The sequence below is a fragment of the Saimiri boliviensis genome, chromosome 8 (genome assembly GCF_048565385.1).
Source record: "Saimiri boliviensis isolate mSaiBol1 chromosome 8, mSaiBol1.pri, whole genome shotgun sequence".
In the NCBI taxonomy this organism is placed as follows: domain Eukaryota; kingdom Metazoa; phylum Chordata; class Mammalia; order Primates; family Cebidae; genus Saimiri; species Saimiri boliviensis.
The window spans coordinates 59,585,947-59,611,023 of NC_133456.1; the positions used below are offsets into that span (position 1 = coordinate 59,585,947).

General features: G+C 39.1%; 1 protein-coding gene across 1 annotated transcript in view; it reads right to left on the minus strand.

The window, feature by feature from the left end:
* FRMD4B (FERM domain containing 4B) overlaps positions 1-25,077 on the minus strand; it is a 362,743-nt gene that overhangs the window by 252,484 nt on the left and 85,182 nt on the right. Inside the window, exon 2 of the mRNA XM_074404537.1 lies at positions 6,024-6,151. The gene's annotated coding sequence lies outside the window, so the exon portion shown is untranslated. The remainder of the gene's footprint in view (positions 1-6,023; positions 6,152-25,077) is intronic.

A 25,077-nucleotide genomic window follows, 5' to 3' on the forward strand; every position in this document is an offset into this window, starting at 1 on the left:
GACCTAGGATATTTAAATCAGAAAAGAATTTGAACCATGAAAACACAAACGTCTATGGGATTTATCCTTAGATATAATAAGATAAGCTCACAGATGTGCTTGGGGGCTGAGATGACAGAAAGGCCACTTGGCTGAGAAACAGGAGGGAAAAAGAGCCAAGCAATATGGCTGAGAATTTGTTCTCCATACTGGTGCAAGAGAGCTTGGTAGATTTGCTGTTTCTTTGGCTCAGCCTCGTAGATTTTGGAAATGTTGCTATTTATAGGGATTCTTGTTTTTCTTATTTCTTGTACTCATCCCTTAAAAGTTTCAAGCAACGTCCACTTGAAAAATGTCAGCCTGTCTCAGGTGTGCTGAGAGAAAATTAAGTTTTGGTCAATGATTAGTCAGAATATAAAAGGAGGGGGAAAACTGACCCCTGGTGGTAGATTTGGAAAATCCTTAATCCAAAGATTTCAAAAAAATGATCCAGGAAGCATTAAACCCTCAACTTTTTCCATGGGAAAAGGGCTCTGAGGTAAAAACAACTCTGGGAAACAATTACATATTATATAAAATATATTGTTATATATTATTTAATATATCTGTTGTTTGGCAACTCATGGTGTTTATCTAAGTCCCTAAGAATTCCTGCAGAAGAGAAACTGTTCATGCCTTTTAATTCAGCATTTTCTAAATTTGTTTGAATACAAACATGAAATATATTTTGAAAATTAACCTAATGTTTTGGGAGACATGAGCCTTAGGAAGAAGATAAGATCACGTATTCCCCTTTCAATATGGAAAATTCCTTTCCAGAGCTCTTCTCTGATAAAACCTTAGAATACTTGTGTTTTTATATGTAGCCTTCCCTTGTTCGCCTCCATGACTGTGTTGAGTAAGAAGCTAGGTAAATGCTTTTGTTTGTTTGTTTGGTTTTTGTCATTCAGGCTGGAGTGCAGTGGCTCCATCTCAGCTCACTGCAACCTCTACCTCCCAGGCTCAAGCAATTCTCCTGCCTCAGCCTCCCAAGTAGCTGGGATTACAGCATATGCCATCACGCCCAACTAATTTTTATATTTTTAAAAGAGACCAGGTTTCGCCATGTTGGCCAGGCTGTTCTAGAACTCCTGACCTCAAGTGATCTGCCCTCATTGGCCTCTTGAAGTGCTGGGATTATAGGTGTGAGCCACCATGTGCAGCCAAGAAGCTAGGTAAATGTTAAAGAATAATTTCCCAGTCAGAGACAAATCATTTGCTCATTTCAAGTTAACAAGCATCTACTGAAGAAAAGCTAATAGCTGTATCAAGCTTTTCAGTTATAACTATGCAGTAGAAAGCTTAGAAATGCCAACATAGTTTATAGATGGTTCTTCTAATGCAGAAGCTCTTCAGAGATGGGAGATGGTAAAGCAGAGTGGCTCAGACTGCTTTGTGCTCTGGAGCTATATAATTTTTCGGTTTGATGACAACCCGTTCTGTTTCTCACTAGCTGTGTGACCTGGGGCATGTTACATAACCTCTCTGTTCTCAGTGATCTCATCCGTGAAATAGAAGTCAGAATACCTCCTAGTTCTGTTGGGGATTTAATAAGTTAATACTTGTAAAGTTCTTAAAAGAACAAGTGTTAACTCATTTAATCCCTAACAGAACTAGGAGGTACAGTGATTTGGCATTTGGCTAGTAATTTGTTGTTTCTTAATTTGCGCCACTAAAGTTAGGTGTATGAGGCATCATTTAAAAGGAAAATAGATTTTTTTTTCTTTTAAAAATATCATACTTTTGTTTTTAGATCCCGAGACTACTCAGGAATTTTAGCTGACGGTCACTAAAATGTATTATGGTGGTATTTTAAACTATTAACACTTTTTCACTGGAAAAACCTGGAAAATTTTCTTCTTCTTAATATTAAAAAAACTGTGGTAAAACAGGTTTACCAAAAATTGCTCATTTAATCTATTTCTAAGTGTATAGTTCAGTGGTATTAAGTGCATTCATATTGTTGGGCGACCATCACTGTCATCATCCATCTCTAGAACACTTTCATTATCTCAAACTGAAACTCTGTGCCCACTAAACAGTAACTGCCCATTCCTTCTTCCCTACAGCTCCTGGCAACCACCACTCTGCTTTCCATCTCTGTAAATGTGACTATACTAGGTACCGCACATAAGTAAGATCATACAGTACTCATCCTTTTGTGACTGGCTTATTTCATGCAGCATAATGTCCCAAGGGTCCTCCAGGTTGTAGGGTGTGTCAGGATTTCATGATACACACCATTTTGGCAGCTCCCCCGCCCTCACTTTTACTTAATACGTTTGAGAGATCTAACCTGACATTTTTTAAAGGTTACACAGTATTCTAGTAGATGGAAGCACCATCATCCATCTACTACTCTCCTATCAACAACCATAGAAATTGCTCCCATAATTTTGCTATTATAACAATGCTAGAGCGAACGCACCTGTGCATACATCATTTTGTATTTATACCAGTTTATCTGGAAGATAAATCCCTAAAAGTTATCTTATCTGTTCAATAAGAATGTGCATTTAGAATTTTGATAAGTACTGCCAAGTTAACTTCTAAAAATATTGCCCCTACTGACATTATCATCAACAGTATAGGAGAGCCTTTTTGTCCATATCCTTTAAATGAGGAGTATTTAAAATATTTTTAGTCCTTGCCAGTCTCATAGGTGATAAGCATGGTTATTTAAAATAGGTATCCTGACAGAAAGAAAAGATAAATATTCAAGGTGATAGATATCCCAGTTAGCCTGATTTGATCATGATGCATTGAATACATGTATCAGAATATCACATGTATCCCTAAAATGTGTACAACTATGATATATAACTACACAATCCACACACATGAAATAAAACAGGTATAAGGGAGGACTTACTGGTATGCAATGCGAGCAGAAGGGTGCTCAGGGGTGAAATTAGAGGGCACCAGAGTCCTCTGGCTCTATCTGGATGCCTTTTCTTTTTCTTTTTTTCAAGATGGAGTCTCACTTACTCTGCTGCCCAGGCTGGAGTGCAGTGGTGCGATCTCTGCTCACTGCAACTTCTGCTTCCCGGGTTCAAGTGATTATACTGCCTCAGCCTCCCAAGTAGCTGGAATTATAGGCATGTGCCACCATGTCTGGCTAATTTCTGTATTCTTTGTGGAGACAGGGTTTCACCATGTTGGCCAGGCTAGTCTCAAACTCCTGACCTCAAGTGATCTACCACCTCAGCCTCCCAAAGTGCTGGGATTACAGGCGTGAGCCACCGTGCCTGGCCTGGATGACTCTTCTTATTGATCCAAGGCAGAGAACAGTATTCCAGTACAAACAGGACTAGAAAGGTTCTGCTTGGTACTATAATCAGGACTGATATTGAGCAGGAATGCACACATGCAGCTATGCTTGGTTAAGATATTGACAATTCCACCATAGTGGTTGGTAGCTGACCAGTTCCCTGAGCCACACTCTTGAATTCTCAGCCACCTCCCCACAATCCAGCACCTCAAGGGTAAAACCTACTGCCAAAAGAGGCCCTTTTAGACCCTGCCCAGAACTATGGCCAATGCCTATTGGGGCTGTTCCTTATCTGTGCAGAGAGGCTATTAATGGTTTCAATATTGCTCCTGCCTACGTAGGTCTAACGTTTTGTAAGACTCCCTTCTATTTCTGAGCCTCTAGCACTGTTGTAAACATGCTGTCTATTTCAGTTACAAGATCCTGTTTTTCTCATTCTTTCACTCTCAGAATGTTTATCGAGTACTTCGTATATGGCAATTGCTGAACCAGGATCCAGAATATTACTGTGAAGAGGGCAAATGATGTCCCAGGCCTCAGGGAACTTATACACCAGGAGAGAAGGCAGGTGAAAAGTAAATAAAGAGAGAAATGTAAAAAAATAATAATTTTCAGTAGTAATGAGTGCTATAAAGGAGGCTCTGAAGGTGAGTTAATGAATGACTAACTTCAGCCTCCCGAGTACTGTAGCTGAGACTACAGGTGCGCACCACCACGTCCAGCTAATTTTTGTATTTTTAGTAGAGACGGAGTTTCACCACATTGGCCAGGCTAGTCTCGAACTCCTGACCTTTTGACCTGTTTGTCTCTGCCTCCCAGAGTGCTAGGATTACAGGCATGAGCCACTGTGCCCGGCCTGTGCATGATCTCTTATACCTACTTTAAATAATCAAGTTCAGCACCTATCAGACTGGCAACGATAAAACAATTTTGGAATACTCCTTGTTGCATGGATATAAAAAAAGATAGCCTCTCATATTCGTTGCTGATGAGAATGATAATAGGAGCAATATTTTTGGAAGCTCACTTTTCAGAGGGGGCCCCTTTAGTAGAGAAGCCAGAGAAACCCCAGCCTGAGACTTAAAGGAAAAGGATACAGGAGGAAGGGAGGGAAAGAAGCCAGGCTGCATCGTGCAGTGGGTACCAAAAAATCCAAGTGGAAAGCCACTGCTTGTTTTTTAGAGGGAATGAAAGAAGGCAAGAATGAGGACAAGGAGCTAAAGAGGTGAGGCTGGATATAATGTCTGGAACCAAGTCAAGTCCAGCCTTACAGATTACAGAAAAGTTTAAGATGGTCTTATTTGTAACCTAAGAAAGTCCTGAATCATTTAAGACCGTATTCTCCAATGCTTCTCAAGGTGCTTGAATCAAGAAGACAATCAACAAGACTTTGTTTGAGAAGTACATTGACCCCCTGTAGCTTTCTTCTATCCCTGCCTGGCATCCATCAGTTCCTGTGACAGCTGCATGAACAGTACAAATATGCCCAGGGTTAAAGAAATGGTATCTTTCACTTCCCCAACATCTGTTATGCTCTTCCACATCTTTGCCCCCTTTGGAACAAACAACTGAAATTTCCATCCCTGAAGTACACTTTACCCAATGATAAAATCGACCAATGATTACTGAGCACTTTCTATGTGCTCGGAATTCTTCCAAGTGCTTTGCCTATATTGACTCATTTCATCTACTGAGTAACTCTATAAAGTAGGTTTTAATATCACCTATATTTTACAGGTGAGAAAACTGAGGCAAAAAGAGATTAATCATTTTGACCACAATCACACAAGTGGTAAGTGGTAGGGTAGGATCTCCAGAGACGACATCCTTGACTGCTAACGTGACATTTCTCTCCAGCAAGTGCCAGCATGTGGAATTGCAATCTTACCATTGATTTCACCAAAGGAAGCATTTCGAGACATAAAATGATGTTCCTAACTGTTGCACATTTTACTTATGTGCAGTTCATAATTTTGCATATTTTATATCATGTCCTTCAAACTGCTTTTGCTTGTCAGATATGAACTGAGCACCTCATGAAGAAGCATTTTGAGAACTCATCTGCTTGTGTTGCCTACATGCCTGGCAGTTTGTTTCCTGTAGCACTGCTATCATTATAACAGTGCTGTGCAACTGTTCAAATATTCTGTTCCCCTCTTATTATAAGAAGCAGTAGAAAATGGAAAGTAAAACTCAGGTATTGATACTAAGGATACAAAACACTCCCTTACTTCAATTAAGCTAAAGATGAAAATCATTGCACATATAAAAAGAATCAACTCTTTGCTTTGCTCAGTTGCCCACTGGACTTAAGCTGGTGAAGCTGTTCAACCATGAATAAAAATAAAATTTTTTATGTTTTAAAAATGTGTGTATAAAATATTGGAAATATAGGAAATATGCCTGAGGCACAGTACAATTAGTACATTTTACTTTTTTTACTTATTTTACTCTGTAGGAAGAGACCTTCTATAAAAACGTAAGCCTATTATTCAACTTTTGGGTGTTGGACTTTCATTTGAAAGTAGGAGAGTAACAGTATTTATTAATTTTTTTCCTTATGTGCCAGTGGTGCAAATATTTTGCTAATATGCCATATCACATATCATATCACATCCTGTCTAAGCCCTGCTTGATAAGTCAATGTGTACTCACACACAAACACATATAAATTCACTTTCCTGTTCTATCTAACATATCAAAGAGTTCAGAATTTACAGAAACATCCACTTACCTTTAACTAGTAAGTATTCTCTTGCCTTTCTTCTGTTTTTATTGTAATAATCTTCAAATTTTGCTTGCTATACATAGATGGCATCTTTTTCTTTCACATATTCTTTCTTCTGGATTTCTCATCAAAGCCTGTAATACAAAAGAGAGAAGCTCCTTAATTTCTGTAGGCACAGGGAAAGCAACTATAAATCTCAAGGCAATGACACTTCTAATTTATTCCTAATTTTTCCCTGGCTGACTACAGTTTAATCACAGTTTTAGAAATTCACCTAATTATATGAGATTTAGAATAGAGTTCTCTCAAAATACAGATGAAACTGAGGCTAGTCTCCTTAACAACTAAAGATTTCATACCAATTTGGCTTCTTACAGGATGCATGTCACTGACTATACCGTGTTAGACTTCTACTGTCTCTGTAGGAGGAGATTCTGAAGTACTCAAAGTTATCTACACTCAGCAGCAAACTCAGTGCTGTCAAAGTGGGAGAGAGAACTCAGCAATACATCCCCTCGGAAGCCATGTTTCAGAGTTACTGAAACCAGAGTGGCATTCCTGAGTCTGGTTTTTAACAGATGTCAGTGTGGTGAGAACGAAACACGTCATGAATACTGATGAAATCTAGCGTGCATATCGTGCCATAAGATATCCTCATTTATATGTATTTCTCATTCTCCCTACTACAGAAAAGAAAACAGCTTTCCCCCCAGAAGCTCTGCTTCAGTCAATAAGTACGCTTCTCCCTTGTCACTTGTGAGGTCACACTGTTTCACACACACCTGTGTGTAAAAACAGGACAAGGAGGAAGGCAGAAGTGGCAGATGTGGCATCCCTTGTTCTGCCATGTGGTAAGTGAAACTCTCTGTGGCACCATCTGCGTGGTACCTCCCCAACGCCACCTGCCCCTCCACTCCCCCTGGATGTGCAGCAAGGCATCTAGGTGCAAAGTTGCACAAGAAGCAGAAGTCAACGGGATTTCTTCACAAACACCTTTGCCCTTTTTCTCCTTACTGATGCCATAGGACAAAGGCATTTTTCTAGCAGGAACTCAATATTCAAGGAGTTCAACTCAAATAAGGGCACAGGAAGAAGAACAGGTTGAGAGTTTCTTACAGGTGATATTTTTTAGTACCCTTTTAGGAGGAAAACATATTGGGCATGGGATCATGGTTTGGGTAGTACTAAAATCGGCATGAAGAACTCTCCACCCAGTCATACTCTTGGGCTTCATGATCTCTCAGTGAAACATTAGGCAAAGAGAAGATACACTAGAGATGTGTTTTAGTCTAAGCCGCCACTTTACAGATGAGATAAATGAGGTCCAGAAAGAGAGAGAAAGAGAAAGCAACTTGTAAAGTGTTTCACAGGGCAGAGCTGGCATTGGAGTGACTCAGTGCATTTTCGGCCTCGTCACATCACCTCTCCACATCTTTCTTGTGTCTGCCTAGTGACAAAAGCTCCTTGAGGGATTAAGCCTTGTAAACAATGATATACCAAGCAGTGACTAATGTCACATGCAAAGAACTAGTTAGATCCCTTACTTATTTAGTGGGTGTTAACAAAGACTACACAGTTGCTGTCAACTTGGATCACAAAGGCAGAAAAAAGAGAAATAAAGAGATACCTCCTGACGGCCATCAACAGTTACTGTTTATTAAGTGACCAACATAAACCATACACTATGCCAGGCACCTAACTGTATTGCTGCTAATGCTTCTAGACACTCCGAAGATAATATGGATGTTATTATACCAGGAAGATAAATAAACCAAGTCAGGGAAACAAGATACCTTGCCTGAGGTTACACACAAGAAGTTAGTTCTTGGATTCTATGGCCACATGCACACTGACTTCCTGCCTGCAACAAGCAGCATTATAAACCAAAAAAATATGCATCTATTGGAAAACCCCAGAACCCAGGACAAAGAAACAAAGTGGACAGTATTTGGAAGGAAACTAAAGGGAGAAAGAAAGGAAAACAGAGACAAGAGCATTGTGGGAATCTATTCTACAAATGTGAACATGCAGGAGGGATGTGTCTTAAGATCTATGAACACATCAAACATGCAAATTTAATTCAAGCACTTGACTCCACCTATAAACTCTGGTACAAGATACTTGTGACACTGGGTATCTAGGAATGAGCAAAGAAATTTAAGATCTCAATGAGATGGGGTAGATGAATTACAATCACCCACTGTGTTAGTTTGCTAGGGCTGCCATAACAAAATGCCAAAGACTGTGTGGCTTACACAACAAAAATGTGTGTTCTCACATTTCTGGAGGCTGAAATTCCAAGATCAAGGAGTCAACAGAGCTTGTGTTCTCTGTGACCTCTCTTCTTGGCTTGCAGATGGGCACCTCTTTAAATGGCCTTTCCTCTGCACCCAAACACCCCTGGTACCTCTTCTTGTGTCCATATTTCTTCTTATAAAGACACCAGTCACACTGTATTAGGGACCATCCAAAAGGCCTAATTTTAACCTAATCACCTCTTTAAAGATGCTATCTACAAACACAGCCGCATTCTGAAGTAAGATGAATTAGGACTTCAATATACCATCAAGAGGCTGGCAAAAATCAGCCCATAACACTCACCAAGTGACTAGTTCTGGTGCCACAGAGATGAAAATCCAGACACGTGTAAAGTAACGACCTGTCATCAACCTTCAGTGTCATTTATGAAGAGCTGAAGCCCTCTAATGTTTGAACTCAAGTTCAGGAATCTAAGGGTTTACTATAGGTTTTGTTTTTTGTTTTTTGTTTTTTTTTTAAAAGGAGAGGAAGGTCATTCAATAAACTTCGGTCATAATGGTCTAAACCAAGGGTCAGAAAACTATTGCTTGTCAGTTAAATCCAACATGCTGCATGTTTTTCTAAATAAAGTTTTACTGGCACACAGCCACGTCCATTCATTTATGTATTGATTGTCTATGGCTGTTAGGGTGCTACAACTGCAGAGTTGAATAGCTGTAACAGAAACTGTCTGGTCCACAGGGCTGAAAATACCCACTATCTGGCCCTTTAAAGAGAAAGTTTGCCAACTCCTGGTTTAAACTATGTTAATCAGATTTCTTTACAGTAGGGCTTTTCAAAGTCTTCTTAATCTTCAAGGAGAAGATACACAGAAAAATTGCATCTTACGTGGGAGGTAGTTTCTAAAGTCAGTTCAAAGTGAAAACTGTATAGTCAAAATTAACACTGAAATATCCCTTAGGGAAACTGCCAACATAGAGCCCACCATACTACATTATCATGGATATAGCCAGTTTTTCCTTCAAAGTTGCAACAGATCAAGGCTTCTTTGAGCACTACATAAAAGAATTGGCTCTATTTATGAACCATTTGTATAAATAGATACATATCTTTAAATAACAGAATTACTTTCATCATAAGAGACTGGAAAAAACTGAGACCAATCATAGGACAGGAGATTCAGTTACCATCTCCCATTCACTTGTTGAATTTGCAGAAGTTATGTATGCACTGGAAGTGGCTCTACTGGATGGAGTTTGCTTCCTTTCTCAGCTTACTTAACCAGATAATTTCTCTTTCTCAATTTTCTTATCCCATAGAAACCTCTAATATATGCAATTTCTAATAATAAATCTGTATTAATAAAACCTCTAATAATGCAATCAGTGTTCTGTGGAGCACATTTTCGGAAATGCTGAAATACTAAAAAACATAGGTGTTATAGATCAATCAATCAGACAGAAATATATACAATGCTTTCTTAACACTGATAATAAAAGAACCATCGGATACCATTTCACACCCACTAGGATAGATATTTGGGGAACGAAAGGAAAATAAGAAGTGTTGGTGAGAATGGGGAAAAACTGGAACTCTGGTGCATTGATGACGGGATTGTAACATGGTGCAGCCACTATGAAAAGCTGTTCAGTAGTCTCTCAAAAAGTTAAATATAGAATTACTGTATGATCCAGCAATTCCATCTCTGGGCAGATACCCAAAAGAATTGAAAGCAGGGCCTTGAACAAATATTTGTATACCAGTGTTCATAGGAACATTATTCACAATAACCAAAGGTGGAAACAATCCAAATGTCTATCAACAGATTAATGGATAAATGAAAAATGGCATATACATACAACGGACTATAATTCCGTTCACTTTAAAAGGAATGAGAGTCTGATATATGAATGAGTCCTGGAAACATTATACTAAATGAAATAGGCCAGACATGAAATGATAAATATTGTATGATTCCACTTACATGGAGTAATTAGTATCTATAATAGTTGAATAGTAATTACTATTTAGAATAGTTGAACTCACAGAGACAGAAAGTAGAGCAGAGGTTATAAGGGGCTGGGGTACTGGGAAATGGGAAGTTATTGTTGAATGAGCATAGAGTTTCAGTTCAGGATGATGAAAATGTTCTGGAGATGGGTGGTGGTAATGGATATACAACATTGTGAATGCAGTTAGACAGGGTCTTACTCTGTCACCCAAGCTGGAGTGCAGTGGCACAATCATGGCTCACTACAGTCTCAACCCCCTAGGCTTAAGCAACCCTCCCAAATCAGCCTCCTGAGTAGCTGGGACCAGAGGCATGCACAATCATGCCCAGCTTTTATAAAAAAGTTTCTGTAGAGACGAGGTCTCATTTTATGTTGCCCAGGCTGGTTTGGAACTCCTATGCTCAAGCAATCCTCCTGCCTCTGCCTTCCAAAGTGCTGGGATCACAGGCATAAACCACTGTGTCTGGGGATTTTAAAATTGTTAAAATGATAACTTTTGGACTGGGTGCAGTGGCTCACGCCTGAAATCCCAGCACTTTGGGAGGCTGAGGCAGCAGATCACGAGGTCAAGAGATCAAGACTATCCTGGCCAACACGGTGAAACCCGTCTCTAAAAAAAAATACAAAAATTAGCTGGGCATGGTAGTGCGTGCCTGTAATCCCAGCTACTCTGGAGGCTGAGGCAGGAGAATCAATTGAACCCAGGAGGTGGAGGTTGCAGTAAGCTGAGATTGTGCCACTGTACTCCAGCCTGGGTGACAGAGCAAGACTCGATCTCAAAAAAAAAAGGTAACTTTTATTTATGTGTGTGCGTGTGTGTGTGTGTGTGTGTGTGTGTGTGTGTGTGTATATATAAAAATATAAATTATATATACTAGTATACTATCCATACTCATATATAATATATACACTATTATATATGTAGTATTATATAATAAATATTAAAATAATATATAATACATGCTATTATATACAATAATATATAGTAGTATATATACTACATATAGTAGTATATAGAGCATTACATTATAATACTACTATACTACTACTATGTAGTAATATATAATAATATAATAATATACTATTATACTATTACTATATAGCATATCATCATAAAAGTATATGTAATACTGTTATGTACACTACCATATAATATGTAACTGCATATACTGCATTATAGTATACTACACTATATATAATTATATAATATATAAAAACATAGTATATATTAATAATTATATAATATATAATCATATAGTAATAATATATTAATAATCACTAACAAATTACTATTACATATATTAATATACAATTTATATATATACTGTTGAGATAGGGTCTTGCTCTGTCACTCAGGTTGGAGTGCAGTGGTGTGATAGTGGCTCACTGCAGCCTGGAACTCCTTGGCTCATGTGATCCTCCCACCTCAGCCTCCTCAGTAGCTGGGACTACACAGGAAGCATTAGCACACCTGGGTAACTTTTAATTTTTTTTGTACAGACAGGTTCTTGCTTTGTCGCTCAGACTGTTCTTGGACTCTTGGTTTCAAATGATCCTTGAGTCTTGGCATCCCAAAGTGCTAGGATTACAGACATAAGCCACTGCATCCAGCCTTGCTATGGATGTTTTTATCACAACAAAAAAATGTTCAAGAAAAAAAAGGATGTAGAAGCAAAATTGTAGGAATAGGGATGGTGATGTCTAATTATTTAGACATCACTTGATTGTGTCATTCTGCTAAAAAATCTAGCTGTTGACAAATTCCTGGCTTGCTTAGGTGACAATCAAAACTTGGAAGGCAGAGGATACTACAAGGGGAAGTGTTCATCCAGGAAAACCTTTTGGGCAATAGAGGAATGAAGCACAAAAAGTGGTCACACACTCTTGGAGTTCAAAGCAACAGAGGGAAGGATGCTGGGGTCCTTGCTTGGCTCCTCTCTGGTTCCAGCACTGCCACCCACCACCCAATCTCCATCCGTACCCTTCCACTCACCCCCATTCACTGTACATTCAACAGCCAAAGCGGGGGTAAAATATGGAAATATACAGAAGAAATTGCAACAAACTTCTATCCATGTGTCCATCATTTGAAACTAACAAATGTTTTTCATATTTTTTCACATCCTGTCTTTACTCTTTTAAGTGATAGAACCACACAGAATTTATCTTCTATGTTAATATCTCCAGTCCAATTTTTTCTTCATCTTCAGAGGCAACCATTATTCTGAATTTGGTAGATATTTAGTTTGCATGTGTGTGTGCATGTGTGTTTAAATATATTCGATGATTTTGTAATTTTAAAACTTTTTATAAAGTATATTATGCTATCTATTATATTTTACTCAACATTGTTTTTTGTAAAGTATATTTTTAGAAAGTATGTTATGCTGTCTATTATATTTTACCCAACATCATTTTTTGAGATCTAGATTATTAACTGTTGCATAGTGCTCTGTGGTATGACTGAATCAGTCTAATCTCCATTTGTGGACTGATGGCTAATGGGTAGCACCTGATTTTTGTTATAACAAAGGATGCGACAACATACATCCTCCTGGTTCTCCTTTTGTACCCAGCCCTCTCTGTTTAGTTGTGAGAGGTATTTGGTGCACAACCTAGGTGAGAGTACCACTGCGTGAGTATATGCAGGAATTGCTCCTGGTAAATCTCACCCAGGGTGGTCCAACCCTCCTAGTTATTATTTGGAAATGTGGGAGAATCTTTTGTGAGATGGGGTGGGATGGGGCTGGAATGCTAAATTTTCTATAGTGTATGAGAGTCCTGAATAACAAAGACTTGCCCCCCTCAACAAAATACCAAGAGTTCCTTCTTTGAGAAACGCTGCTGATTTCTGTCCCAAAGTAGAATCTTTGTGTTGTAGAATCTGTGTTGTAGAATTTGTGTTTAGAAGTCTAACAGGGGAACAACTTGCTCTCCAAAGTGCCACCTGCCACAGCTCAGAGTGCTTTTTACCTCAATTCTTTGCCAAGTCTTACTGTCAGCCTTTCGAATTTCTGCTATTCTGATGGGCATAAAAGGCAACTTCATTATGATTTTTAAATGTGCATTTCCTGCTTTTATTAGCACTATGGAAAATCTTTTCATGTTTTTTACAGCTCATTCGTGTCCCCCCCATGTGGAAGTGCCTGTTAATAAGCTGTCTATTTTTCTACTGGGTAAATTTCTCTTTTCAATTTGTAGGAGTTAGTTAGAGAATCTGGAAACTTGCTTTTGGTAGTTATTTGGGGTTGCAAATGCCTTCCACCAGTTTGTTGCTTGTCTTTTTATTTTACGGTACCATGTTACGCAGAAATTATACATTTTGATATAGTGAAATTCATTCAATCTTGAGTGTGATTTTTGGGTCTCCAGTTTATAAAATCTATTCTAAGATCATAAAGATATTCTCTTTTTTCCGCACCTAAAGGTTTTACATTTTTATTTCTTATATTTAAGTTTTTAATCCATCTCACAATTTACTCTTGTAGAAAGTGTGATGTAGGAATCTGATTTTTTCTTCTTATGGGATATCAGTTGTAACAATACCATTACTTCTGATGCTATGTTTTCCTTTGTACTTCTAAAGCCTCCTGTATCATATAGAAAGAACCATATTTGTGAAGTCCATCATTGGGCTCTCTTTTCTGTCCTATCGATCTATTTTTCGATTATCCTTATAATACTGTCTATGGCTTTATAATAAATTTTGATAGAGGAAGTTCTAATCTTTTATTCTTTAACAAAATTCCCTTATTAAATTCTTAAATGTGGCTGGGTGTGATGGCTCAGGCCTGTAATGCCAGCCCTTTGGGAAGCCAAGGTGGGTGGTTCACTTGAGGCCAGGAAGCCTGGCCAATGTGGTGAAAATCTATCTCTACTAAAAAAAAAATACAAAAATTAGCCCAGTGGGATTACACTTGTATTCCCAGCTCCTTGAGACGCTGAGGCAAGAGAATGCTTGAACCTGGGTGGCAGAGGTTGCATTGAGGCAAGATTGTGTCATTGCACTCCAGCCTGGGCAACAGACTGACAGACTCTATAAAAAAAAAAAAAAAAAAATTCTTAAATACTTACATTTCCATTCAAATTTCAGAATGCTGTTAGGATTTTGCTTAGAACTACAATGAATTTATAAATACTCAACATTTCATGATATTTATCTTCCTCTTCTGTGTATATGGTATATCTTGTCATTTCTTTAGTTCTTTTAAAAATAATTTACAATAACCTTTTCTCCCTGAAGCAGATGTATATCTTCTTAAAACTAATTCTAAGTTTCTGAATGGTTTTGATCTCTGGAGTGATTTTTTTTAAAAACCCAAATCTGAAGATAGCAACTCATCCCTCCCTGAATGTAGCTCCCCTGAGGCTTTCTGTTACATTTAGAATGAAATTCAAACTCTATACTGGAACATGATTATAGGACGTGGTTTCCTATCTTCCTCCTGGACTTTATATTGTATCTTCTGTTAGTCATTAAGCTTTAGCCACAGTGGTTTTCTTTACTTTTTTTTTTTTTTTTTTAAGGTTAGAATTAGTCAAGTGAGGCAGTGAGAGTGGAGTGGTTTTCTTTATGTACCCAAACATACCAAGCTAATTTTATTTTGGGACCTTGGGACCTTTATTTTGTCCTTACAGCTTCATTTTTTTCTGGAATCTTGTTCACCAGATATGCATATGGCTAGTTTCTTCCTGCTGTTTGGACCCTAGTTCAGATGTCTGTTCTCAGAGGAATTATCCCTGCCCACTAGAGAGTAGCCCTCCAATCATCTATAATGACATCGTTTCTTTATTTCTTCACAGCACTTGCCACTATTTGAAATTATCTTCTTTGAACTCTTTATTGGTGTATTAGTCCCCTTGATAGACCATAAGCTCAACATGACTGAGAACCTTGCTGTCTTCTTCTTTTCTGTTTCCCCAGAACCTAAAACGGTTCCTGGCACATGGCAGCTGTTCAATCAACGTGAGCTGAATGGATAAGTGAGTGGAAAAAAATAATCTCGTGTGAATCTCCCCTAATGCCCCGGTTGCTCCTTCTGTGTCCTCTTACATCAACAAAGGGGTATTTCCTTTCTCCAACTGGCCACACATATATTAGTGGTAAATAATGATGTAAGACATTTCTAGGGTCTTGAAGAAATAGTGTAACTGCAGAAATACTTATAAAAGGGATTCCAAACACATTTAAGTTCCGCACACCAGGTTTCCAAGTGGCTTAGAACAGTGAAAGCACCACTCTCTATTCGGCCCATTTCTACTCCTAAGAGACAGCTATTAAGTTTATTTGTATAAACCCAGAAACTTTTTATCCATTTACAAATCTCTAGCTATCTAATCTATCTTAGATTACACAACTTGAATGATCAACAAAAAGTTTTATTTATGTATTTATGTATTTATTTATTATATTTATTTATTTATTTTAGATAGGGTCTCACTCTGTCACTCAGGCTGTGATGCAATCATAGCTTACAGACTTGAACTCCTGGACTAAAACAATCCTCCTGCCTCAGTCTCCTAAGTAGCTGGAATTACAAGCACATACTATTATACTCAGTTAATTTTTAAATTTTTTTATAGAGATGAAGTCTCATTATGTTGTCCAGGCTGGTCTTAAACTCCTGGCTGCAAGTGAACCTCCTGCCTCAGCCTCCCAAAGTGCTGGGATTATAGGCATGAGCCACTATGCCCTGCCAAGAAGTTTTATTCTTATTGAAAAATTGTTATTTTTAAGTGAATCTGAGTTTGTTAAGAAGGCAGATTCTCAATCCCACCTCTAAAGGTTCCGATTCCACAAACCAGGGGTGGGGCCTTCGTTTTCAATAAGCACCCTAGATCATTCTAACACAGGTAGCCCCAAAACCATTTATGAGAAATACTCACCTAGGTCAAGGCAATTTATTGCCATCTTTACTTAAGATGATGCAGCCTCCCAAACACTAGGGGGCAGATGGAGCCACACTTGTGCTATGTCATGTCCTCTTTGCCCAAGAAGAGGGCATAAAGGATCCATGTGCCTCCACAGAGGCTCTGAGAACAAGACCTGCTTGTAAAGCCTCATAAACAATCAGGGAAACAGCTCAAAACTGGCAGTGAGGAAATGGGTTCTAGACTCTGAGTGGCTTTGGGCCAGTTTCTTCATATGGAAAATGAGAGTGATGTTGTGATGGAATAAGAAATCTGTATTTGTTCTTCCCCAGTTCCTGGCACGGAGCTTCTGAAACTCTTGCAACTTTCTGAGTGATTGGGGTGAGAGGAGCATCTTTTGTTACTCATAATAAGCCCCTTTCAACCATATCTGAGTTTATGTTAATGAGATGTCTGGGGGATTCCAGCCCTAGACAGCTTCAGGGTGGGGGCTGGTTGCCAGAGGAACCAACCATGTGATTATAGGGTTGGAACTTTCGGTCCCACCCCCTGACCTCCAGGGAAGGGAGAGGGCTGGAGGTTGAGTCCGATCACCAGTGGCCACAATTTACTCAATCATGCCTAATGGAACCTCCATAAAAACCCTGAACAATGGGGTTTGGAGAACTTCTGGTTGGTGAATGCATTCACTTTTTGGGAGGGCAGTACACCCCAAACTCCACTGGCACAGAAACTCCTGCTGTTTGGACCCCTCTGGACTTTGCCCTATATACATTTTCACCTTTATAATCTCTTTTATAATGAGCCAGTAAGTGAAGTGTTTCTCTGAATTCTAGGAGCCATTATAGCTAATTATCAAACCTGAGCAGGAGGTTATAGGAACCTCTGATTTGTAGTTAAGTTGGTCAAAAGTACAGGGGCCCAGGACTTGCAATTGGCATCTGAAATGGGGGTAGTCCTACAGGACTGAGCCCTTAACCTGTGAGGCTAACACCACCTTGGCAAAATTATGACAGTAAGAGAAACCTGACATAGCTAACTCCATCTTGCTTCCAGCAACACACACTGGTTGTTCTCACTCATTCCTGGGTGTAAGCGAAGGTAACTTTTGGAGGAATTTGGTTTATAGTTTAACCTTAAAGCAAGAATGATAATAACCCATCTGCAAACTGAGCTGCCTTTGTAAAACTAATGAAAGACAACAAGGTTAGGATTATGAGAGGGGCCTCAATTCTGCTAAGATGTAGGCCCAGTTAAGACAATAACCAGCCATTATTCTGGAGGTCACAACTTCTGTAACTTCCCCGATTACTCCTGTAGTTACATTGCTGTTGAAAAACCCAAAACTTGTCTTTTGAGATGTTTTTCAGACTTTTGCATTTTGATGACTGACTTCACCCATACCAGGGACTCATGATTCAGCTGGACTTGTGGCCCCCACCCAGATGCTGACAGTGCGGGAGGACCATTTTCCACACCCCTGTGATTTCATCTCCCAGCCAATCAGTGTTTCCTATTCCCTAGCCCTGCCACCCACCAAACTATCCTTGAAAAACACTAGCCTCTTTGGGGAGACTGATCTGAGTAATAGCTCCAATACTGCTTGGCAAGGCTTGCATTAATTGAACTCTTCCCTTAATGCAGTAATGCTGTCTCAGTGAATTGGGTTTATCTGTGCAGCGGGCAAGAAGAACCCATTGGGTGATTACCATGTTTGATGCTAACTCCAGGTAGATTTTTTGAAATCAAAATTGAACTGAATTGAATTAAGGACATCCAGTTGATGTATGAAGAGTTGGAGAACTGATTGCTTCATGTGGAAAGCTCATCCATTTGGTATCAGAAGTGTTGTGATTATTGAAATAAAGTTCTCTTTCTCTTTCAACCACATAGTTGTAAAAGCGCATTCCAGCCCCTATCATTTTATGGGAGACTTCAACGTCTCAGGGATTTCTGTGTGATTAGGTTATGCCTGACTTTCACCCCATTCCTTCCAAATTTTCTAGGAGGAACTTAGGTTTATAAAGGAAAAGAAAAAAAACAAAACTTTTTAAAAGATAACATTCCCATTATTACTCAAACAGGATTTTTCACAAGCTAAAATGATTGCTTCTGTTTCAATGCTAAGTTCACTACTCATCTCCATGAATATAAAGAAACAATAAAATCTCTACACACACTTATCCACCAGATTGTTTTAAACAATTTTCAAACTTGCTTCAATAAGCAAAACTGGCTCTGTGATGCTAAATTGGATGTAAATAGCTGAAGGATCCAATTTCAGCCAAAATCTCATACCACATGGAGAAATTAAGCAATTTTTAAATATTTAATAATACCCTGTAATTTTTTAGACTCCTGGGCTACACAATTTCTGACAAAGTATGCCACAATTAACAAAAACAGGCAACCTTCCAAAAAGTCTCACAAAGCAAAAGTAAACTCCTCTGAACTGCTACAGTGAGAGTGAGGTATTCAAGTGACATACCCACCACAAACGACAGCAGTCAGAAAGGGTTTGGAGCTTGCCCTGAACTGGTATCTGCTGAAAAGGCTCATGAAAAGAAGGTTGTGATTAGAAGATCATGACACTTCCAGCACCCACTTATTAGCACGTCTGGAGAATCACAGAAGGGGGATGATGCAGTCTTCGCAAGCAGAGTTCACATCACAGGATATTTACAAATACTGCTATTCCAGTATTCAGAGCAATTCGGTCTCTGCTCTAACAGCAGACAAAGGATGTGGACACCATAGCCAATCACTCCAGGTGGCCTCCTAAGAAAGATTACTGTCACCTCTTGGTTGCTCAGGCCAAAACCTATATATTCTTCCTCCCCATCATCTCACTCGTCATTTATCAACCCGCCTACTTAAAACTCCTCAGTGACTTCTGACTTTACATAGACTAAAACTTAAACTCCAACTCCTGTGAGGATTCCTAGCTACCTCTGAAATCTCATTTCATGCCAGTCTCTCCTTCACTCTCAATATACCCCACATTGGCCTCCTTTTCCCACCGTACTGGGTCAAGCCCATTCTCACTGCAGGGACTTGGCGTTTGCTGTGTCACTGCTTGGATCATTATTTCTCTAGATCTTCACATAGCTGGCTCCATCTCGTAATTCCAATTCAACTCACATGACCTTCCCAGATCACTATACCCTAAATATTATTAAGCAACATTTGTGTTATTCTCTACTCCTGTTTATTTTCTGTCTGGTCCTGAAATTACACTGTTTGTTTCCTTGCTGGTTTTCTTGTCCCACCAGAATTTCACCTCCAAGAGGAGGGAGATAATTGCTTTATCCTGTTCACTGTTATATCCCCCATAGCCTGGGACAATGCACATAATAGATACTCAGTAACTATTCGTCAAATGAATGCATGTGTTATTTTATTTTAAAAAAATGTATAAATTTTTGAGATGGAGTCTCACTCTGTCACCCAGGCTGGAGCGCAGTGGCGTGATCTCGGCTCACTGCAACCTCTGCCTCCTGGGTTCAAGCGATTCTCCTACCTCAGCCTCGTGAGTAGTTGGGATTACAGGCATGCCAGCCACAACCCGCAGCTCATTTTTGTATTTAGGTAGAGAAGGGGTTTCACCATGTTGGTCAGGCTGGTCTTGAACTCCTGACCTCATGATCCACCACCCTCCTCGGCCTCCCAAAGTGCTGGGATTACAGGCGTGAGCCACCACACCTGGCCTAAAAAGTTCTTTTTTCTTGAGACGGAATCTCAATCTGTCGCTCAGGCTGGAGTGCAGTGGCATGATCTCAGCTCACTGCAACCTCTGCCTCTCTGGTTCAAGCCATTCTCCTGCCTCAGCCTCCCTAGTAGCTGGGAATAGAGGCACACACCATCACACCTGGCTAATTTTTGTATTTTTAGTAGAGATGGGGTTTGGACATGTTGGCCAGGCCAGTCTCAAACTCACCTCAGGTGATCAGCCCGCCTTGGCCTCCCAAAGCGCTGAGATTACAAGCATGAGTCACCTGCACCCGGTCGTGTGTTATTTTAGATTATGTCAGAATCTAACTTTTCAATATTCTCTCTCTACTCCGAGTTAAAACTCAATTTGTTGCTTGGAAGACAAGTTAATTTGCAGAAGAGACATATCTCACTCTCTATGAATATCCTCACTGTCACCCCACAACTAGTTTAGAATCTCTAACATGGAGCTCATTCCTCTGCAAACATAAGACCCTTTGGAGACATCAGTCAAATGAAATTTAAGCTTCATTGACAAGCTAAGATGACTGTTGCAGTGCCTCTTGAGGGAATAATTGTGTAGGTAGTGACTGCTGGAAGTGAAGGGCTCAGAGTCTGAGTGGGCTGATCCACATGTCACATGGAGTGATGTAGGTGGAGTTTTTTTTAATGGTAGGGAAATTTGTTGAGATAACTCTATGTTCCAGCCAGGCATTCAATATAGGGGTTGTTCATTTGGGACTCAAATAAGAGGATCAACTCACTAAAGTTTTAAATGGGTCTCAAATGAAGGTAATTCCATTCTGATTTGCACAATGAACTACAGAGTGCTAGTGACAGCCAATTTTCTATACAGCATCATAATCTATAATTTCTCTTGCATACTCATCATCTCTTTTGTTTCTTAGGGAAATTCTGCAAGGTTGGCCAAATGACGTTATTGTACCTATTTCATATATGTGAAGGTAAGACTCAAGATCCCACAATGAGTAAATAACCAAAACCTTGATTTGGAATCAAGATCTTATAAAATCAGCTCCTAGAGATAATATTGAACCAATATGAGAGATACTGCAGAAAGCATTTTAAAAATCAACTTCATTGAGGTATAACATATATATAAAATAAAATATTCCCACTTTAAGTGTGGAGTTAAACAGATTTTGACAAATACACTCTTCACCCACCACCACAATCAAGATATAGAACATTTCTCTTTTTTTGAACAAGTTTAGGGGATACATGGGAAATTTTGTTACACGTGTAGAATGTGTAGCGAACAAGTCAGAGTATTTAGAAGATAACAAAACATTTCTCTCCCTTAAGAAGTTCCATTATATCCTTTGTGCTCATTTCTCCCTCTTACTTCCTGTTCCTCCCTCAGGAAATCACTGATCCTGCTCTCTAACACTACGTATTAGTGTACTTTTTCTAGAATTTCACACGAATGGAACTTTTTTGTGTGTCTGGCTACTTTTGGTTTGCATGATATTTTTGAGATTCATCTATGTTATGTCACATGTTAGTAGTTTGTTCTTTTTTACTGTTTCATTTTATAGTATTCTATTGTATGGCTATATCACAATTTGTTTATCCATTCACCTGCTGATAGACATTTGGATTCTTTCCTGTTTGGGTTATCATGAATGCAGCTCCCATGAACATTCTAATATAAATCATTTTTTTTTTTTGAGACAGAGTCTCCCTCTATTGCCCAGGCTGAAGTGCAGTGTTATGATCTTAGATCACTGCAAACTCCAGGTCCTGGGTTCAAGGGATTCTCATGGCTCAGCCTCCCAAGTAGGTGGGATTACAGGTGTGCACTGCCACACCCAGTTAATGTTTGTATTTTTAGTAGAGATGAGGTCTCTTTAAAAAAATATTTATTTATTCCCAAAATAAATCTTTTATGGGAATATATTTTCATTGCTTTTCGGTAAATACATTGGAGTGAAATTGTGAGATTCTATGATCAGGGTATTTTTAATTTTATAAAAAACTGAGATCTATGGTCTAAAGTGGTTTTACCATTTTATTTATTTACTTAGTTATTTTTATTATACTTTAAGTTCTGGGGGTACATGTGCAGATCATGCAGGTTTGTTACATAGGTATACACATGCCATGGTGCTTGCTGCATCCATCCCCCCGTCATCTACATTAGGTATTTCTCCTAATGTTATCCCTCCCATATCCCCCCACCTCCTGCTATCCCTCCCCTAGCCCATTTTATATTTACATCAGCAGTGTATGGGAGTTCCAGTTGCTCCACATCCTCACTGATACTTGGCATTGTTAGTCTTTAAATTTCAGCTATTATAACACCGATGAAGTAGTTGGCATCTCACTGTGATTTGAGTTTGCATTTCCTAGATGGCTAATAATGTTGAGGATCATTTTGGGGGGCTTATCACTCATTTGTATAACTTCTGCAAAGGGCAATTTGAGAGACAAGAGATACAAATAATTTTGTGTCTCATGTATAAGAACTTGCTTTATTTTAGGAACAATTTTGAAAAATGGAATCTGGAAAAAATTATAAAATATTCAGACTATAAAGAATAAAGTAAACTATGATATTGTTAAAATGTCCACATTTTTATTTTTTCTTTAGTATATATTCCTTGAATTCTTTAGTATACATTCATGTAATGCTCTAACAAACTGGGTAGGCTGAGTTTGCAGGTAGGAGCTAGCAAAGAAGGAAAAGGCTTTCTCTCTTTATTTCCAATTACTCTCTCTTCCCTCAACTTCATTTTATAGACCATGGACTCAATTATTCACAGTATCTTTTTATATCTAGCCTCGTAAAACTGTAAGGTGAATCATTACAAAATTAATATTCAACAGGCTTTATATAACTGCTTAATTCAATGCATAACTCAGATTTTTATCACCTCAAGGCCTCTCAAGATCTATAAATGCAACCAACTTAATAAGATACCATGTATTTTAACTCTAACATTGCCTCAATGACTTCCACGCCACACACAACCACTAAATTTAGACTAGACAACCAAATAGACATCTATGACAGAAATGGACTGTATTTAAAAGGTGAAGTTCTACATGAAGGCTTGCATGATGACAATGAAAATTATATTCTAACACATTTGTTTTGAGAAGCTTACAGTCTTTATTTTAAAAAGAAGCTTATTTTGCTTCCAGAGCACTAAGCTACAAGTGTTTTATACCATGTAACCTAAAAGAGTTGACTCTTAAATAATCATCACTTGCCAGGAGGTGAAAAAGCAGGTCAACTCATCTGCATATTGCCTCTTAGACCTCATTCAAATAAATGTGGATAACTTCTATCCTAAGAGGAGTCTTACAAATCACCCAGTCCTATGACCACATTTTCTGGACAAGGAAACCAAGGCCCAGACAAGTGAAATTATCAGCCTGAGGTCAGAGAACCAGATAAAAAGAGCTGAGGGTAGAATCCAGACCTTCTGACTCAGATTCTGAATTCTTACTCTTGTGATTTTTCTTTTTTCTAAGGCTTTTTTTGTTTTGTTTTCAATAGTTACACAGGTTCAATGCAGAAATTTTGGAAAACCCAGAAAAGCACAAAGAGAAACTGTAATATCAATTTTTAACAATTTAAAATTGTTAAATTATTAATCCCAATACTTTAAGATAACCACTATCAAACTTTTAATAGGGCACTATGATGTAAAAACTAAGAGGGCTTCTTCCAGAGTCATACATTTGGCCTCTTATCCTGACCCCTTACACCTGACAAGCTTGCAGGCATGGGAGTTACTTTACCTTCCTCAGCCTCAGTTTCCCTGCCAGTAAAATGGAGAGAACAAGGTCACTGCTTTCTCAAGGTTGTGAGGATAAAGTGAGATGAAATTTGCAAAGCATCTCATACAATGCCTGCAGACAATAAGCATTAGCCATTATGATTATATACTTTTAGACATTTATTTATATTCATGTTTTTACGCTTTAAAAAAGTAAACCAGTTCAAGCCAAATTTGGTGGCTCATGCCTGTAATTCCAGCATTTTGGGAGGCTGAGGCAGGAGAATCACTTGAACCCAGGAGTTTGAGATCAGCCTGAAAAGAATTAGCCAGGCATCATGGCATGAGCCTGCAGTTCTAGCTACTTGGGAGGCTAAGTTGGCAGGATCGTTTGACCCCAGGTTCATTCTAGCCTGGGTGATAGAATGAGACCCTGCTTCAAAAAAAACAAAACAGGTTGGGCGCAGTGGCTCACACCTGTAATCTCAGCACTTTGGGAGGGCAAGGCGGGAAGATCACCTGAGGTCAGGAGTTCAAGACCAGCCTGTCCAACATGGGGAAACTCTGTCCCTACTAAGAATACAAATAATTAGCTGGGCATGGTGGTACACACCTGTAATTCCAGCTACTCGGGAGGCTGAGGCAGGAGAATTGCTTCAACCTGGGAGGCAGAGGTTGCAGTGAGCCGATATGGCACCATTGCACTCCAGCCTGGGCAACAAGAGAGAAACTCTGCCTCTAACAACAACAAAAACAACAACAGCAGCCCAAAAAACATAATCCAGTTCTTTGGCCTTTTGCCATCTGATGGTACATTTGCCATGAAAAGTCATTTTCTGATGGCTTTCCCACTAAATCAAACTTTCCCAGAGGAGACAAAATTTAAACAGTGATCTGAAGAGCCACACACTGGGGTTCTCATTAATAAGAAGAAATTCTAATATCTCAGAGTTTTAGGTTATGTACACGGCTACAGCCATATCCTAATGATGACTTATAACAGAGCTTCAGAAAGAATGTGGCTCCCTCCCTCTACTCAGAGCCTCTGCCTCCTCAGTGCTTCCAGGAACCAGCAGGGCCCCAGGGACCTTCATATTAAGATTATCTCACAGGATGATGTGTGATGTCATCATAGCCAGGGTGTCGATTTCCAAGTAAAGTAGGGATGGTTTTTGAGAATAAAAATTGTACTGCTGTGATCTCTTCTCTTTCTATCCTACACCAAAACCAACAAATGATAGACCACTATCTACATTTGTGAGACTCCAGAAAGAACTGTTGGCCTGGCAATAATCAGTGACTGATGGGTGATAGCTGTAGGGAGTGCTGTGATAAGGTTTATGAAGTTGTAGCCTGGATCAATGGAAGAGTATATCGTGATTGATCAACAATGCCTGCAATGAAAGACGGCAACAGCAGGATGATACCCAGGCCATGGTGCTGTCCTCCCTGGTCTAT